This window comes from Chiloscyllium plagiosum, chromosome 11 (genome assembly GCF_004010195.1).
Source record: "Chiloscyllium plagiosum isolate BGI_BamShark_2017 chromosome 11, ASM401019v2, whole genome shotgun sequence".
NCBI classification, from domain to species: Eukaryota; Metazoa; Chordata; class Chondrichthyes; order Orectolobiformes; family Hemiscylliidae; genus Chiloscyllium; species Chiloscyllium plagiosum.
In genome coordinates, this window is record NC_057720.1 from 47,812,123 (window position 1) to 47,818,954 (window position 6,832).

At 40.5% G+C, this 6,832-nt stretch overlaps 1 protein-coding gene across 1 annotated transcript in view; it reads left to right on the forward strand.

Annotated features, from left to right (window-relative positions):
* tm2d1 (TM2 domain containing 1) overlaps positions 1–2,675 on the forward strand; it is a 113,693-nt gene extending 111,018 nt beyond the window's left edge. Inside the window, exon 8 of the mRNA XM_043699261.1 lies at positions 755–2,675. The gene's annotated coding sequence lies outside the window, so the exon portion shown is untranslated. The remainder of the gene's footprint in view (positions 1–754) is intronic.
* Positions 2,676–6,832: the final 4,157 nt, after the last annotated feature.

Genomic DNA, 6,832 nt, shown 5'->3' on the forward strand with positions numbered 1-6,832 from the left:
ATAGGAAGGAGACCAGAATTGCATGCAATATTCTAACAGTGGCCTAACCAATGTCCTGTCTAGCCGCAACATGACTTCCCAACTCCTGTACTCAATACTCTGACCAATAAAGGAAAGCATACCAAACGCCTTCTTCACTATCCTATCTACCTGTGATTCCACTTTCAAGGAGTTATGAACCTGCATTCCAAGGTCTCTTTGTTCAGAACATATCAGCGATAACAGTCAAATTCCATTAAATTTAATGTTTATGTATATACCAAATAAAATTGATACCATACACACTTTATTTTTACTGAACCATTAAATGAATGTGGCTTTTTGCACACATTCGAGCTTAACTATCTTCTGGATTTGGATACCACTGTAATTTTTACTCTCCAAAGTTGAAAGATTTAGGTTATGCATTCTACTAAACCCATTTGGTATAAGCTTGTTTTACCATTAGAGGATATAAGCTGATCTGATTGTGGCCTCTGTGCAACGCTTTTGCCTACCACAAATTATGCAAAGAAAGGGCCAATCCTGTCAACTTCTGATGCAGTCCAATCTGATTATAATATTTGGGAAGATCTACCAAAACTGCAGGCAACTTAGTCTCTGATGTGCAATCGGTACATGAACATTTATGAATCATGTTAATTCATGCTCACTATTCTGTCTGCAGTCGAAATGCTTTTATTCTGTACCAGTCAATCATTACAAACCTCCTACACACTGTACCTTAACGCCATTTCTCATGTCTACTTTACAGGTGGCTAATGACTCCCCTCCATCAGCCAATTACGTGATACTAACTGAGGGATAAGAATTGGCCAAAACACTGGGGAACAACTCTACTGCTGAATCCAACAATGTTGCAATCAGGAAAATCAGAAAGAACACTTGCTTTCCTGAAGTCCGAGACTCTGAGATTGGGTGGTTTCTATTTGTGCTGAGATATTGACCATCAGACTCTACATCATGGTAGAGTCCAGAAGTGAGCTAATGGAATAAGAAGCAAAGTACTGCAGATTCTGGGGTTTTGAAATGAAAACAGAAAATTCTGGAGAAACTTAGCAAATCTGGCAGTATCTGTGGTGAAAGAAACAAAATTAAAAATTTCAAATCCAATCTGACTCTTCTTTGGAACTGGTGTGTTTAATGGGGTTGGCCACAGCTTCCACATTGAAAAAGACAGAGTATGAATGTCACACAAGTCTATAATTATATAATTACATTTTAAAAAGGGCATATTTTACAAAATGGCTCCTTAACGCCACACTGCTTCTCGTGCAGATTCAACTTCAGCCATTAAGACTACTCGAGTCTACGAGTGAATCAGAAAAGTTCATGTCATTCAAGGATTCTCAACTGCCCACTGAACCCTGAAAGGTGAAGATGCAAAACTACTATAGTGTTCAACAGGGAATGGGAGGGACAATACAAGGAATTCCAGCATAATTGATTTTACTTTGTGGAACAATGATTTAACAAAAAGTTATCATTTGGAGCCTTTTTTTTGATTATGATAAATGCTGACTGTAGACAGCTATTTGCAAGAGAACCATTTCACCACCATAAGAGACATTTTGAAAGACCAATTGATTCTCAACAGGGGAACTGTGGTATTTGGGATGACCATCCTGAACCAAGCAACCAAGAACCATAACCCACAGGGTTGTAAAAATGAAACAAAAAGAGAAAAGGAGCTTTCACTCACTCCAAATGATCCCATTCTGCGTCACCCTGTGGGAGCAACTTCCAATTATTTAACTACAGAACTCATTGTTGTTGTTGAATCCAATCTCAATTTTCACCTCTTACACTTCAGAATAAAGCAAGCCAGAATCTGCAACAATATTGGAGACTTCTCATTTTCATCTTCATATGCAACTGTTATCGTTACACTAAATCTTTGTAATTGTATATTAGCCAATATCATCTGCACATTAACAGATGACATTGGCTCTGTTAATGTAACATTCAACAGCAGTTGTATAAAATACTCATATTTCTTAACCTGTTTAAAACAAAGCTTTGCTGCTAGTTACTTTAAGCTCAAATACTCAGAAATTAAAAGTGGCATACATATGAGCTTTTGCTAATTCTTAGTTCACAATCACTGACGTTATGCTTGTTATTTGGTTGTGTCAATTAACATAGGATATAGGAGCAGGAATAGATCATATGCCCTCTTGAACCTGTCCTGCCTTTCAATACAATCATGGCTGATCATCAGATTGAATGCCACTTTCCCACCGAATCCTTACATCTCAATTCCCTGAGGTACCACAAATCTCTCTCAGCCTTAAATATATTCAATGAGTGAGCAGGCAGACCCCTTCAGTGAAGCATTTGAAATTTGCATCTTCCATAAAATAATTCTCCTCACAGTCCTTACCCTTAGACTGTATCCAATAGTTTTAGATCCCTCAATATCTACCACATTAAGCCCCTTCAGAATCTTGAACATTTCAATAAGATTGCTCTCATTCTTCTAAACCTCAGACACTATAGTCCCAACTTACAATGTCTATTATAACCATCTAAACTCATGAACCAATCTGGTGAACCTTTGCTGCACTGCCTCCAGTGCAATTATATGCTTCCTTAAATATATAGATCAAAACCAAACATAGCCCTTCAGTTGCAGTCTCATGCAAGCCCTGTATAACTGTAGTAAGATTTTCATATTCTAACACTCCAATCCCTTACAATAAAGGCCAAGATGCATTACTAATTGTTTGCTGTAAATTGCTTGCTAACTATCCCTTGTTTTCCTTGTACAATTGTTATCAGCAATCACTTGCTAATGAGTATGATTGTCCACCTAGGAAATTCCATGCTACTGGTCATTGGTTCTGTGGATCATTGTGCACCTGATAAGTCTGATCCTATTGCCACATCTCCAACCATATGTTTGACACCTATTTCCAGGAGGCACAACTGATCTTTGGCCTTGACATCATCAGCATTCATTTCTCTGGTCCCTTTTCTGCCTTCCTTTTGCTAAAGGGTGTTCTTGAAGAATCGTGTTCCTTCATACAGGAGGTTCCTCCAAGTCAGTTTCTTCTGAACAAGGGTCTCCCATGCACTGGAATACATGTTGCTTTTCTTGAGAGAAGCCTCCAGGGAGTTTTTGAAATGCTTCCTCTATCCTGCTCTTGTCCGAGAGTCTTTGTTGAGCTGGGCAAAAAAGATTTTCTTTTGTAGTTGGAACTCAGGCATTCTAAGCATGTGGTTGGCATTGTGGAGTTGGTTTCAGATGATCATGGCCTCAACATTGGTGCTATTTGTGCTTCACAGATGCTGATGTTCGTATACCCATCCTCCCAGATGATGCGGACAATCCGTCTCAAACAGATTTGGTGGAACTTAGAGTCATTGAATCCAACTCGTCCATGCCAACCACATATCCAAAATAAATCTAGTCCCATTTGCCAGTAGTTGATCCATATTCCTCTAAACCCTTCCTATTCATATAGCCATATATCCTGATTTTTTTTAAATGTTGTAATTGCACCAGTCTCCACCACTTCCTCTGGCAGCTCATTCTATACACACACATTACACTCTGTGTGAAAAAGTTGCCCCTTAGGTCCCTTTTATATCTTTCCCCTCTCACCCTAAACCTATGCTCTCTAGTTTTGGACTCTCTAACCCCAGGGTACAGACATTGTCTATTCATCCTATCCATGCCCCTCATGATTTTATGAACTTCTATAAGGTTACCCCTCAGCCTCTGATACTCCGGAGAGAACAGTCCCAGACTAATCACTCTCTCACTATAGCTCAAATCCTCCAATCCTGGGAACATTCTTGTAAATCGTTTCTGAACCCTTTCAAGTTTCACAATATTCTTCCTATCGTGTATCTTTTCCACAAAAAAAATGACCTTGGATGTAAATTCAGTGACATTCCGGCAGAGTATTGTGCATATAATGTTACACCAGGAGATTTCCAAATGAAAACTTAAACAGGAAGAGGTGACAAGAGGCAGATTATCCAATCCAATCCCAGGAGGAGGCAATCTCCATCTGCCATCCAACTAACTCCAAGTCGACCCCTCCTTCCACTGCCCTCCACTTTGACCTCTCAAAGAGATCTCTGTAGATTTAAGCTCTGATCCAATGGCCTAAATCCTCATATTTTCTTTTTTAGGTATCACTTTTTTAAAATCACTTTTGCTCTTGTTATTCCAAACACTTCATTTGTGTTTTACCTTTCTAGTGATATTGGAAGAACAGATTAAAAAGGAGCTTCCGGTGTTTAGGTGGCCTAAAGAATTTGAGTGTGGAGCAGATAACCTCAGCTGTGAAAAAAAACCCATGAAACACTCCCGTATTGCAGGTAAAGATAAAAGATATAACACCACTTGAGTGTGAGGATCTAAAATCTGGATTGAGGCTGTTGTCAGGACTAACCACTTAATGCATGCTTTTACGAACTACAAAATGGCTTCTCAATGCAAGTAACATAAAGTAACATAATAAAATGGCTTCTAGGCTGCAAATTAACACTGTTTAAAATGGCTTTCCACCCTGCTAAAAGCTACATTCTTGAACTAACTGAATCAAAGATTAGCAGACTATGCTCCCCTCATAGTATGGAATTAACCAGGCTAGATAGGACATTACTAACCATCCTAGCTGGCCTTGTAGATGCAGGTGCAGAGAGATAAAATGTGCAAAATAAAGTTTGTTCCCAGGAAATACCATTAAATTAACCTACTGTCCATAATGTCATTTTATTACATTTTATTGGATTGCTCTTTAATTAAGGCTGTACTATTTCTTAGGAACCGTATAAAACTGTCTTTGTTTTAAGCTATTTTATGCAGATTTTCCAGAGTACACAGAGGTGCTTAACCCCTGTGTTGCTGGATAACCTATGCCCGGTGTCATAATGAATTGTGAAATCTTGCTGAACCTGACCGAGCTACTAGTGTTAAATTTGACCGATTGCAGAACCAAGAGACCCCTCACGGGGGTCAAGATTTACAAATGCTGCCGTCAGCCACCATCGAAAGGAATTAATGAAGAAATGAACTAAGCTTACACTTTCTCAGCTTCAAATAACGCCTACAGGGCTTTAAGCAAACAGGTCTGGTTTATTTACAAGAAAATAGAATCAAACAACAGCTATTGAATGAGCACAGATTTGGACAATTTCAAACAAGGAGAAAGTGAGGTCTGCAGATGCTGGAGATCAGAGCTGGAAATGTGTTGCTGGAAAAGCGCAGCAGGTCAGGCAGCATCCAGGGAACAGGAGAATCGACGTTTCGGGCATAAGCCCTTCTTCAGGAATGGGGAAAGTTTGTCCAGCAGGCTAAGATAAAAGATAGGGAGGAGGGACTTGGGAGAGGGGCGTCAGAAATGTGATAGGTGGAAAGAGGTCAAAGTGAGGGTGATAGGTCAGACTGGGGTGGGGGCAGAGAGGTCAATTTAGCACCGCCTTCCTAACCTGAGATCTTCTTCCCGACCTCTCCGCCCCCACCCCAGTCTGACCTATCACCCTCACCTTGACCTCTTTCCACCTATCACATTTCCGACGCCCCTCTCCCAAGTCCCTCCTCCCTACCTTTTATCTTAGCCTGCTGGACAAACTTTCCCCATTCCTGAAGAAGGGCTTATGCCCGAAACATCGATTCTCCTGTTCCCTGGATGCTGCCTGACCTGCTGCGCTTTTCCAGCAACACATTTCCAGCTACAATTTCAAACAAGACAAGCAGTACTGCTGACTGCATAACCTTGATACAGGCTGATCTAAAATACACCTTAAAGGGGCAAGATGTTCTGAATTTCTGGAATTTCTTATCCTTGAGAAAGAATGTGAGGGGCAAGAGGCTGCAGGGGACATTCATCAGACTGGTTGCAGAGGGAACAGATTTCAGTGAGAAGTTAGTTTGGAGAAACCAGGGTATGCTCTTCTGGGAGTGAAGGATACAGGAAGGAGATTAGTTAGTTAGAAGTGTACAATATCTAAAAAAAGGCATGGACAAAGAAAAGTTGCTCTTGTTAGGAAGGCCTGGGGAGACAGAGATTTCAGGTATTTAAGAAAAAGGTAAATGGAGGGGATATGAAGAAAAATGAGCAGGAGCTCTCTTCCTACAAGAGATGAGGGAAGCAGAGATGATGAATGATTTTAAAAGGAAGTTGAATAGATACACAAGGGAAATAATCTTGCAAGGCAATGATAAGTTAACAAGAATGGGACTAACTGGATCATCTTACACAGAACTAGAATGAACTCAATGGACCGAGTGGCTTTACTCTTTGACATGATAACTTTCTGTTTCCTCATGCACACTCAGCTGGCACAGTAGTCGGACAAATTTGATGTTATGATGCTGGAGACTCTGTCCCTCAGTCTTCAGCCTCACTGCCCTCCCTCCGGCCTCACTGTCCAACAGGAGATGGGCTTTGAGTTGCTATAACTGAGGCACCATCACGTATGGCTGGTGAGGCACCATTCTTTGCTTCACATTGCAAACATATACCCATCAAGGCTTCACAAAGGCCAGGTTTGACTTCTCCATCAGAGCCTCTACTTCAAGAGTTTTGAGGTGGTGTTGCTAAATATTCACATATATTCATATACACACATACAGATGTCATAGTCGAAGACTCTCTTCCTTAAGCGTGCAAAGGCAGCACTCAGATTGGATGCATCAATGTCAGTCTTAAATGAGAATTAGGTTCCCAGGTGAGGGAAATCTTCCATGTTTGGGAAGATATCTCACTGATCTTAGAGAAGAGGTGGATCGGAATTTGACCTGCAATGGGTTGGGAAATGATTTGAGTCTTCTTGAGATTGAGACTGAGACCAATTCTTTGGTATGTTTCTGTGA